The 12,578-nt window shown below is 39.3% G+C and overlaps 1 long non-coding RNA gene across 1 annotated transcript in view; it reads right to left on the bottom strand.

Annotated features, from left to right (window-relative positions):
* Positions 1 to 10: 10 nt before the first annotated feature.
* The window catches only part of LOC136265084 (uncharacterized), a 54,168-nt gene continuing 41,600 nt past the window's right edge, over positions 11 to 12,578 (bottom strand). Inside the window, exon 4 of the long non-coding RNA XR_010705386.1 lies at positions 11 to 87. This is a non-coding gene — a long non-coding RNA (uncharacterized lncRNA). The remainder of the gene's footprint in view (positions 88 to 12,578) is intronic.

The following is a 12,578-nucleotide window of genomic DNA, read 5'->3' on the forward strand; positions in this document are numbered from 1 at the left end:
CCATCAAGGGATGTGGTCACTCTTTCCTCTTATCTTTGATGAGGATGAGTGGTGGTACACTTATGCCTTGCAATATCTTGTGTTCTCCTAAATGAGTGATTGCAGGTGGCACAAATAAAGGGCTTGTTTAAAGGTGGCGCCATCACATGTTTATCTAGTCCATAAGTACACAGTAGGGTTGGGCGATATACCGGTATGACGGTAACAAGGCGATATTACAGCTGGCAATAACCAATACTGCCTGGTTTACTGTAATTGTTTCCGTAAAAGTGTGTGTGTGTACCTATCTATCTACCTATCTACCTATGTTTGTCCGTACGCACCCACGTGAGCAAAATCGTTTAATAACGGTGAAAGCAGCTTTTAAGTAAGAAGTAAAAGTGAAATGAAGTCTGTATTAAACTTCTGCACAGGTGAACTTTGCTCTGAGGTGGTTTCTTTTCGGTGGACTGAAATACGGGTGTGGTGACTTTCCTCAGACTACCTTCCCCTTGAGGTTTTCAGGCATTTAGCAACTGAAAAACAACGGTGCAGGCCTCGTACACTGCCAGGAATAGCCTATCGCTTCGAGTTGAAAGGGGGCGTATCCCTTACGTACGCGAACGAAAATGAAGAGCAGCTTTGAGGCTTTGTCGAGAGAATTTGTGGGAAAAAACACGTTAGTCACACTATAAAACAGTTTAGAAGATAGTTTTGTGCATAATATGTTATGTGGTAAAAGCGGTTTATTTAACAAACGCTTCCTTAGCAGTGCATAGCAACGTAATTGAATGAATTACGAATATTTCATGAATTACGAGAAATAGCTAATTATATTATTGCACAACCCAAAGTACCATATTGTAAAGTAGTAATACATAGTTGGTTAATTCATAGTAGTATATACTGTCTATAGTTATTCCAGATGAGTTAGCTAGCTGCATGGCGCCTGGTTTTTAGAAGTAGCACATCAACTTGTTTTTGAAAAATCGCCATACCGGTTTAAACGGTTATTGCAATATCAGCTTATTGCAATATCATATTTAATTTAATTTTTATTTGTTTAACCAAAAGGTAAGGTGAATACAAAAGGCAAATATGCCTATATGAGTACCACCTACAAAAACGATACAATACAAAACCAAAGAACTAAGGATACATTACAAAGACAATTACAGTACAGTGAAATAAAAAATTTACATTAAAAACATACATGACTTAACCAGAAACAAAATTGTAAAGCATTCGCCTAAAAGTAGTGCGGCGTGTAGTAGACAGAATGTCAAATGGGATGGAGTTCCACCAGAAAACACTGTTCACAAAAAAGGAGTAACGGTAAGAGTTTATGGATGACTGCTTACATAGAATAGACAGTGAGTGTGATCTGGTAGAGGCAGCAGAAGAAAAAGTGAAGTAATCATTAAACTTTAGAGATATATGATGGTGAAGAATATCATAGATAATAGTCAATGACAGATATTTTCGTCGGGTGGAAAGAGATGGCCATGATAGCTCTGCACAGCATTCCTCAGATGATTTAGACCATTTATAGGTCCTAGGACAAAATCTGCTGCCACAAATCCAGCGAGCACCACGGTTTTGTACTCGTTCAAGGGCACTGGAGTTCTTATGAGTGTGTGGATTCCACACAGTACTTGCATAATCCAGAATAGGAATCACAAGTGCCCTAAAGGCCTTTTGTTTTGAAGAAGCTTTGCAGGTAAACATATGACGGCGTAGGAGATTTAGTACTCTAGTAGCTTTTTTGGAAACATGTGAAACATTGTTATTCCATGAAAGTTTGGTGTCCACAATAACTCCCCAATACCTAACAGACTTGGCCCAATGGAGATGATGATTATTTATATAATAGAGCGGCTTCGTTGGTATACGTTTATTTGAAATGCACAAAAGTTCACACTTGGAAGGATTCAATCGCATCTGCCATTTGGAACACCAATCATTTATCAGATCTAGGTCACGTTGAAAGGCAATACAATCAGATGGAGAATCAACTGAGCAATACATAGCTACATCATCAGCAAATATTTTCGTTGTGGAACTAACAGCAGATGGTAAATCATTAATGTACAAAGTAAAAAGTAATGGTCCCAGGATGGAGCCTTGAGGGACCCCAGATGAGACTGGAGACCAATCAGAAGCACAACCATTTATGACAACTCGCTGCCTCCTGGTAGTGAGAAATGAAGAAAACCATTTAAGCATGGAACCATTAATACCATAAGCCTTTAACTTCAATAGTAAACGTTGGTGGGGTACTGAATCGAAGGCTTTCGCAAAATCCAAGAAAACACAATGAATGCTGAGCTTGGTGTTAAGATTAGAAGCCCAGTCATTTACGGCTGACAAAAGCAAGGATGTAGTAGAACGTTTTTTCCTGAAGCCGAATTGAGCATTACATAGAACCTGATGAGACTCCAGCAAAGAATAAAGTTTGTTAAAAATGATTCTCTCCAAAACTTTAACCAAAATACAGGTTAAGCTAATGGGACGATAATTACAGACATGGTGCTTGTTACCCTTCTTGAAAACAGGTGTTATATTAGCACTAACCCAATCATTTGGAAGTAAGCCATCTGCCAGCGATTTATTGAAAAGAGCAGCCAAAGGATTGGCCAGTTGTTCAGCACCTTCCTTCAGGAGACGAGGACAGATCCCATCAGGTCCACAAGCCTTGCTGGTATTCAAAGCAGATAGTTCAGAAAACACTTCAGATGCTGTGACCTGCATATTATCCAAGTAAAAATCTGAACAGTAGGAAGTACTTGGTAAATTTGAAAGATTCTCCTTAGTAAAAACTGAAACAAAATACTTATTGAACAAATCAGCTTTAGTGTAGTCATCCGTAATAACCTCACCATCATGATGAAGTGAAGGAATTGGAAATCGACAACACCTAAACTTGTTAATCCAGTTCCAGAAAGCCTTTTGTCCACGATAAAGATTATTAGTGATAGAATCAGCATAAGTTTTAAAATCAAGTCTGGTAGCAGATCTAACTTTGTTTCGTAAATGATTATACTTAGCTTGAATGGTAGGTGTAAAAATCTTTTTAAGTTTTTTATAACACAAGCGTTTTAGTCTAATCAACTGTAAGGTACCAGATGATAACCAGCTCTTCATTTCCTCCTACGCCACTGGACGGTACAAACAGTATCCTGTACAGTAGCAAAGAAGAGATCTTTCCATTGAGTCCACCACAGATCAATATCCTCAGCTTCAGCAAGATCTCAGGGTACTGAGTCCAGAGCTCTCCGATATGAGTCAAAATCAGTCTTTTTATAATTATAGAGAGTGCGGTGTAATGCAACTTGCTTTGGTGGAAGTATATCTAGAATAAATTCAATACAATCATGATCAGTGCCTGGCAAGTTATCAGTCACTTCAACAGAAGATATCATATCATGTCTATTAGTGAAAACTAGATCAAGTAAACTTGATCCTCTGGTTGGAAAAGATACACACTGCTCTAAGGAAAAATCATCCATCATGGAGAGAAATAATGAGGAATGTTTGTCGGAGTTATTCACTAAAGGAGTTTCCCAATCTATACTGGGTAGATTGAAATCTCCACAAATAAAAATCGAACAATTGGAAGGTAAAGAAGACAATGAATATTGGAGTTCCAATAAATAAGAATCTGGAGAATTAGGTGGTCGATAAAAAACTCCAAACAGAATAGGCTTGCCGCCATTAATCAGCTGTATCCAAAGTAATTCTATACCATTTCTACCATATTGCAGACAAGCAACAGATGAAAGAGTATCCAAAACAGCAATGAGTAGCTTATTGCAATATCATAGCAGGAATACAGCTGCAACTACACACTTATACATGTTAACAACGCCATATTGTACTTGTTAATCAGTATTACAGCCTCCTTGTACTAGCAAACAAGCCTAACCCATGCACTACTACACGAAATGCTAATTATTAGAATACACGCAAGGCGAGGCAAGTGTACTGGATACAGCACTTCTGGGATTGTGGGATAAAAATTCTGGCTTAACATTAGTAAGCCTTAGTAAATTATCTGCTAGCTATATACATAGATAGAAACTAGCTATCTCTCCTTCAAAATTTATATGCACTCCATGTTCTATGAGTTTTTCCAAACTCCTAGCTAGCTGGTAAACAAAGTTCACCCATGCATTATACTGTGTAAACAGTTTTGAGTGTAGCTACTTGTTATAGTTCATTTCAATACCGTGATATTTGCAATAATCGTGATAATAAGCTCCACAATAACCGTGGGAGGAAATTTTCAATATCGCCCAACCCTAGTACACAGTGAACGCCATCTGGTACAATCCTGAGCTTCCTTATACTATGATGTTTCATCTATCCCACACTTCTTCAAGTCCTGACGGACCTTGTCCCTCCAATGAAGCTTAGTACCATGTGTAGGACACTTCTGAGGGAACCAACCAAATAACAGCTTCTTCGGGTGTCTGTTTGCTGACATTCTAGCAACATGTCCCAACCATCTTAGCCTGCACTGTATTAGTAAGTCACCAATACTCTCTACCATACCAAATCTACTAACCAGCTCAGTAGTAGTAAGGTGTTCCTTCCATTGAATAGATCTGCCAACACCCAAGATTGAACGAACACCTTGTCGGTAAAACCTGTCTAACCTACTAACCAGCTCCTGGGTGGGGGCCAGGTTTCAGCACCATATAACAACACTCCCAACACTACAGATCTATACACCACTCTCTTGGTCTCCAATGTCAAATCTGATGCTGTGAATACAGAGACTACCAAAAGCTCTAGATGCTTGTCCAATCCTACAGCTAACTTCACCAACTACCCCATCACGTGCCTCAACCAATGATCCCAAATACTTAAACTCATCAACAACTTCCACTACACCTCCATGCAATTCCAATGGGGCCAGGTCATCATCAGTTAGACCAATCCCAGTAACCAGCAGCTTGGTCTTAGGGACACCCAGGGTAAGACCAAGCTCACTAGCTACTTCATCAAACATCCTGGCAGCCAAAACTATATCCCCACTACAAGAGCACATTAGAGCAGCATCATCTGCAAACAAACACTCTGACAGTACAAAAGAGTTTGGTCTCCTAGTCCTCTCTCCAACCAACCTCCCACCCAGCTTAAACTGCACTTCCACATCTACTGCTTGACACCTACTAGCCATCTATCAATCACTAACCTAAAGTACAGGATAAACAGAGTGGGAGCGATGGTACACCCTTGATGCAAACCATTCCAAACTGAGCCAACTTTCCACATCCAGCTGTCACTGTAGCAGACATTCCATCATGAAGAGTCTGTACAAACTCAATCATAACATCAGGTATGCCATACTTCTGCAATGAACACCAAAGAGCTGTTCTGGGTACAGAGTCGTAGGCCTTATGCAAGTCAACAAACAGCAAAAACACTTTAGTATTATGTTCAATGGCCTTCTACTAGCTGACGAACACAGAATATATGTTAACACAACCTCTGCCAGGCCTGAACCCGCACTGAGAATCTGAGACTGTCTCTTCCACCACCAACTGCAGCCTATTTTTCAACTCCATGGAAAACAGTTTGCTCATCACATCCAAGATGCTAACACCTCTCCAGTTATCACAACAGGACAAGTCTCCTTTCTTCAGCACAGGGACAAGCAGAGCATCTCTTCACTCTGAGGGCACACATCTCTCCTCCCAAACAGTCTGAAACAACTTGAGGATATACTCCAATAATAGCCCTCTACAACACTTTAAAACATCAGGCAATAGACCATTGATACCACCAGCCTTACCCACAGCAAGTCATCCACACACACGCACGCACGCACGCACGCACGCACGCACGCACGCACGCACGCACGCACGCACGCACGCACGCACAGAGCCTCCAGCAAACATGTGAAACACAACTATTGTCACTCAGTGATCCAGCACTGGTTTACCTGTGTATCACTCAGTCACTCAAGTGACTACAAGTTTCATGGGTAGAGGAATCCCAAGCAAGACAAGCACAGTTGGGCATATGCTCCCCCAGTTGACACCAGGTCACCAGTTCCCCATTACACAGTTGGGTAGACTGGTGGAATATTAGAATGAATGTTGGGTCCTCCTCCCTCAACCCCACCAATGAAGAAGACATGTATGATGATTTTAATATGGAGGAATTCATGGAGAACGTCTCTGTCCCAGAGGAACCAATAAATGAGGAACCAGAACAGGGCACCTCAGAGGAATTCCCATCCAACAACCCCACAAATGCTACTTCAGAGGAATCCCTATCCAACAACCTCACAAATTCTACCTCAGAGGAATCCCCATCCAACAACCCCACAAATTCCACCAATAGAAAAGAAAGACTGAAAGCTCTCCTGATCCTAAGGGCACCCCAAATACGGTGGGTTGAAGCCGTCCCACTTTCTAACTCAAACAACATGCATAGATTAGTGATGCACAACATGTTATAAATGAAGATGGGCAGGTGTATGTGTGTGTTGCATGGTGAAGGTGCCCTACCTGCCCATTGTATGGACATGGGAGCTGTTACAACTTGTTGTGTCTGCCTATAATAATGTACAGATACAGCAGTCCATTCTGGATGTCAAGACTGAGTCTCAAGGTTTTTCTGTTTCCTAGGTTGGTAGGCCAGCTAGAGTGGTTGGTGATCTGTGGAATACGAGCTTATTAATAGGTCATGGACACGCGGAAGGACTCAGTAAGCATGGCTATATAGTTTTTAGCTCGAAAAAGTGGATAACTTTTGCTGTACGTGAGTAAAACAAAATAAGAATAATTGAGGAGTCCGACACTTTTAAGAAATCTCGCACACTACTCTGGAGAAATCAGAAATCACGTGGAAATCAGAAATCATGTGGGAGATGTCAGAAAATGAACAAAACTTCATTGTAGACGATACGAGGGTCACATCTATCAGCTATCAGCCCATCAAATCAACCCGGTGAGGCCTGAAACAACATGGTATTTAATTCAACTGTAATTATAAAATATAGAAATAATGTATTTCAATAAATCTATTGCAGCACTTATGATCTAGATTCTGATTGGGTTAATTTTGCAAGTGATTTGTTACTTGAGGAAAGCACCAACATTTCTATTAAACTCGATTTTTGAATTTTAGCCATTTCCTGCCTTCTCTCTCAATGCTATGCTTGTCACTAAACTTCGCTGAAGGATAGCTACACAACTGTAAGTGCAATAGCTAGCCCTTTGTGAGCAATCATGAGTTTAATTGCACATTGCAAAATTTTATTTTAGCGATAATCCTAGCCTACTGGCAAAGAAGCTACTCTCCTGCCGCTACACGGAGCATCCGCAAAAGATCCGGGCATTAACCGTGGCCGACCGTAGCATAGCTATGAGGGTAGCTACTACTCAGAACTTGAATTCTAAAGGTATACTCTACACAGTCTAGTACCAAACTCTGCACAATTAATATGCTAGTAGTCCAAGCATGTAGCAACAGTATAGTTAGTTAACTATCTATAATTTATATTATATCTAGGCAGAGGAACCCACCCTAAGTATAGTTCAGCACTCCAATCCACCATTACTCCCGAGTCATTTGTGAACTCTTGATAGTATGCCTTCCAAATTTAAATTATAAATATTATTGGAATTTTGTAGCATGGAGGGCCAGGGTGCGTCAAATGATTGTGTTGTTAAAGATGACATAACCACTGGAGAAGAGTCATCTTCACACATCAGCTGGTATCAAGCAAAGGCAATGGTAATAATGAAAGATATGTTGCCACAATATGTGATGGATAGTTTGTTGTGGCTGGTTCACTTTAGAGGTAATTGCTGAAATAGATGGTACCAGTGACACATAAAGGTGACTTTGGTACAAGTAGCCAGTTTAAATTTTTACCGGGTCATCGCAGAGCAATAACTCATTTTCTTCGTGTTGCCAAGCAAGAAAATGTTAGGCAAAAGTCTATGAAATTAAAGAAATTTCATAACAACAGCCAAACTTCTGTAAAAACCAAACAAACAAAATAAGCTGCTATGGGTAGTTCAGAACCAAGCCAGGAGGTAAATGACCAACCACAAGTACATGATCAAGCTAAAGTAACAGCAACAATATGCCAACAAATCCCTCAATGGCAAAGACGACATGATATGGACGAAGTAAAACAAATGAAAGAGAACAGTCACTTTAACATACATGTCAAAATAGTTAGCGTGGAATTGTCATTTACGATAATCTGCACACCATGTGGGAAGAAATGTTGCCTGTATTGGAAAAAAGATTCTGTTTTGTTATCAAATTACACAGGACATGTGGAAGAATGTTGCAAGAAGTGGGAGGAAATCATGAACATTAAATTGACAAGTATTTTCAAAAGCAACCAATAGTATGTTTCAGGCTAAGGTGTCTATTGGTCAAGTTGGTAATTTCCCTGGTGTTTGTCAGAGTTATACTACTTCAGTGGTGAATAGTAGTGTGTGTATCACTACACCCAACAGTATGTTCCAGGCTATGATATCTATTGGGCTACGATGTCTATTGGTAGCAGTCTTGATAAGACCAACACATCACAAAGCAGCAATTACATAATGAACAACGTAGAACAACAGATACGGCATACAACTAATAATATAGTAAATGCTACACCTCCATTGACTATCAGAAAAACCCCACAGCCTGCAACTGGTTGATCTTGCCCAGCAAGGAAACGATTATCATTATTAAAGGCAGGAAGTCAACCTAATAATGGAACTCATAGATGATATTAATTCAATAATAACTAATGACCCAGATATCAGTTGTGTCATACCATCACCAACAGATCACATTGCAATCAGTGACAAACAAAACACATTTTCTTCATTTGTTTTAAGCAACTAATTGCTAATGCTGAAACAATGTACCACCACAAGTACTCCACGATGCTTTGCTTAAAAAGTTTGCAATGTCACTGTTTATCTATTGTGGACCAAGGGCATACAATTTTATATCCAGTAATCTATCTAGAGCCATCCCCTGCTTGCATACTGTACAAAGAAGTTTAGCTGCAGAATACAGTACCTTCAAGAAGGTGAATTTAGATTTGATCAACCAGCTCAGCATTAGTATAAAATGGTTCAATGCCAGTAATGTTGTAGGAGAGGATACAACACAAGTAATTTCTAGAATACAGTACGACTCTGATTCAGACAGGCTGGTTGGTTTTGTATTACCATGCGACAACAAAGGATTACCGATTTGTGATACATTTGTCCCAACAATATTTACTGACATGGAAGGGTACTTTCAGAGAGCCAGTTTAGCAAATATGCCATGGTTTACATGGTACAACCCCTTACTCTTGGAGTACCACCATTTTGCATAGCGTGCATCGACACAGACAACAAGTTTACTGCAGAAACTGTAATGCAATGTTGGCAGTACCTACATAATGAGTTAAAGAAAAGAAACATTGATTTAGTAAGCATTGAAGCAGATGGGGACTCTCGAGAACTTAGAGCAATGCAGCTATCTACACAACTACTTTCTACAAATCAAGGCTCTAAAACTCAAGGCTCAACAAAATCTACACTAAGTTTAGGTAGTGGTATTACTATTCCACATGCCTGGAGAGCATGGTTTGCCTTAAAAAGCCTTACAAACCCTACAGACATAGCATATATTCGGGACATGGTTCATGTTGTGGTGAAGCTTAAAACGAGGTTGCTGACACCATCTATAATACTACCACTTGGAAAATACTTGGCTGGAGTCCACCACCTCAGAATAGTACAGCAAAACTTCTCTAAAGCTGAACATGGTTTGAGAGAAAAAGACATCAATTTTAAGGACAAGCAGAATTATGATGCTGTGCTGAGAATGATAAACAAACTAGTGACAGATTTGGTGGAAGATATATCAGATGGAAAGGACACACGTGTTTATTTAGATTTAATGAAATCCATCAATGACTGCTTTCTAGATAGGAATTTGGAGATTTTTAAAGCGAGTTGAAAAGTCCTGGTATGTTGTGTTTTTTCTGCGCTACTGGAGACAGTGGGTCATTCTTAATCCCACTTTTAATGTAAATGATAATTTTGTGACAACTAATACATATACGTGCATAGAACTAAATGCACACTCACTGATTACATACATATTAACATTACAAAATAAACCAACTGGCAATGAAATGTTTTACCGTGGTTGCTGGGTTCCAAAAAAATTTAAAGCAGCTAGGAGTATGAGTAGTGCATTCTCCACGGTCATCAATTTTGGAGTTTTAGGTTTGGTGCACAGGCTTCACTGTTTGCAAGTTGTGATAAAACTAGAGACCCATTGACTAGTTCCGTAAAGAGAGAGGCACAAAAAAACAAGTCTTTGTAATCCACATGGTGTTACATTGAAAGAAATCTCAGTAAGTATACGAAATGCCCATGAAAAGGGAAAGAAGGCCATTGAAGACCTTGGTATGGCTAGTTTGATACAGGCACAATCCACTTCCTCGCTCAGCCACCATTACCATTTCAAAAGAAGATGATGACGTAGATGATTACCAAGAACAGGAGATCATGGTTGATCAAAACATAGTACAGGATGCAGAGACAAAAGATGTTGAGTTTGGAACCACACAACTGTCTGATGCAAAGCATATTGATTCTGCATTGGCAGAAAAATTGAAGTCATCACATGCAGCATGTTATAAGAAAACAAGTGATGGTGGACTACCAGTACATGAACAAGTAAACAAACCAATGCTAGGAAAAAACCACGCGAGACAAAGCACACTCCCTTTGTTGAGATCATGCATGATAAGAAGGTATTTATCCATAAATCAACTGCAGTGTAGGCACTACAAGAGGGAGAGAGAGTTTCTTCAGATAGTCTGTTTAGAGTAAGGGCTAAACAGCCGTTCTCTATAGAAAACCAGCATAAAACAGAAACCAAATCTTTGAACCATCCTAGTGTTTGTCCTACAATTGGGATAGGGTGTATTTAGACACAATCAAACGTGGAGGATAGGAAAGGTATTAAAGTTTTCATTGTTCAAAGAGAAAACAAAGGGCTTGCAGTAATACCGTGGATTAATAGCAAATGTTGGTGACACACAAACAGGTGTATTATCTACATGGTTTACATCTACCACTGCTGTCCCCCAAGAGGTTGTCTATGTCAACTGATGTGAATCACGAACACATTTCTCTTGCAAGCTACTATTTGTATACACTAACTGAGAAATGTTTTGATGGACCTTATTCGACATGTTTAGCAACATCACAACACCTAGTATTAACACAATCAGCCTTATCCTACTTAAAAAAGTACATTAAAAGATAGCAACATGACGGACACAAACATGGCTTCCAAGCAAGTAGAGGTGATTACCATTAATGAAGAAACCAGTCCAGCTACTCTGGATCATTGGATAAAATGTGGCAGAGTTGTTTTTAAAAAAAAGATTGACAGCAAATAGTCAGTGGAAAAGAATTATCAGATGTGCATGTAAATGATTTCCACAGTATAACCAGGGAGAAATTAAAAGAGGCTGGTGGTCTCTATAACACACTAGTTCTGCACAAAATGATCCTTCCCCAAGAAGGCCACAATGACCCTTCCCCAAGAAGGCCACACACAGTCACTACAGATAATACATATCAATGGAAGAACACACTGGGCAGTGTTAGAAATTACTGATAACAAAATATTTCTGTACGACTCATTGTTTACATCAGCAAATGGTGAAATGATCCAAATGACAAGCCAACTATAAAAACAAAGAATTCTTCTTTTGATATACATGTTATGTATCTACAAAAGTAAACAGGAGCTGTGGACTATGCCTTATATGACACATTGCTGTAGTAACATTTCTCTTGTTTAAGGAAGATCCAACAGCCATTGTCCTTAATCAAGCAGAATTGCAACCACACTTTTCAAACATACTGGAGATAAGAACACAGTAACAAAGTTTCCAACTTTAAAAACACGTAGAGTAACCAATAGGGAACCAGCAATGCACTGTATATTGCATTTGTCGATTGCCAGATGATGGAACGGAAATGGTTCGCTGTGAAAATTATCGTGAATGGTTCCATTTGGAATGCTTGTTTTTAACAGAAGCACCAAGCACAGATACCTGGTACTGCGGCAGATGTCATAAGCCATCAGTGTAGTCATTTATCTGTACAAGTACTGTACTAAGTAACACAACTAACAAACTTTTTTATATCAAACTGTTTTCTGGTAACATCATAATATTATCGTGTACAACAGTGATATCAGTAGTACAACTATTGCGAAACTTGAAACTGGTTACTATTGTGAATAATCTAATGCTAGCTTACCTGTCAGTGTCATTGATTTCATTTCCGATATATTTCTGTCAAAATTTGGAAATCCAGATATATGCATGGTGAAACCTATTTTTCATGCAGTTTCAAATAATAGAAGGTAGAACTCACAAACCAAGGATGTTAAGTTGATTCTTACACTCAGCTTAGCTCTTCCATGATACTTTCTGTACTTTAACATTAACACCAGGGGCTACCATGGATACTCGCATTACACATATAAGCACCTAATTATATCACTACATATAAACAGTGTCTAGATAAACCCTATGATCA

This window comes from Dysidea avara, chromosome 8 (assembly GCF_963678975.1).
Source record: "Dysidea avara chromosome 8, odDysAvar1.4, whole genome shotgun sequence".
Classification (NCBI taxonomy): domain Eukaryota; kingdom Metazoa; phylum Porifera; class Demospongiae; order Dictyoceratida; family Dysideidae; genus Dysidea; species Dysidea avara.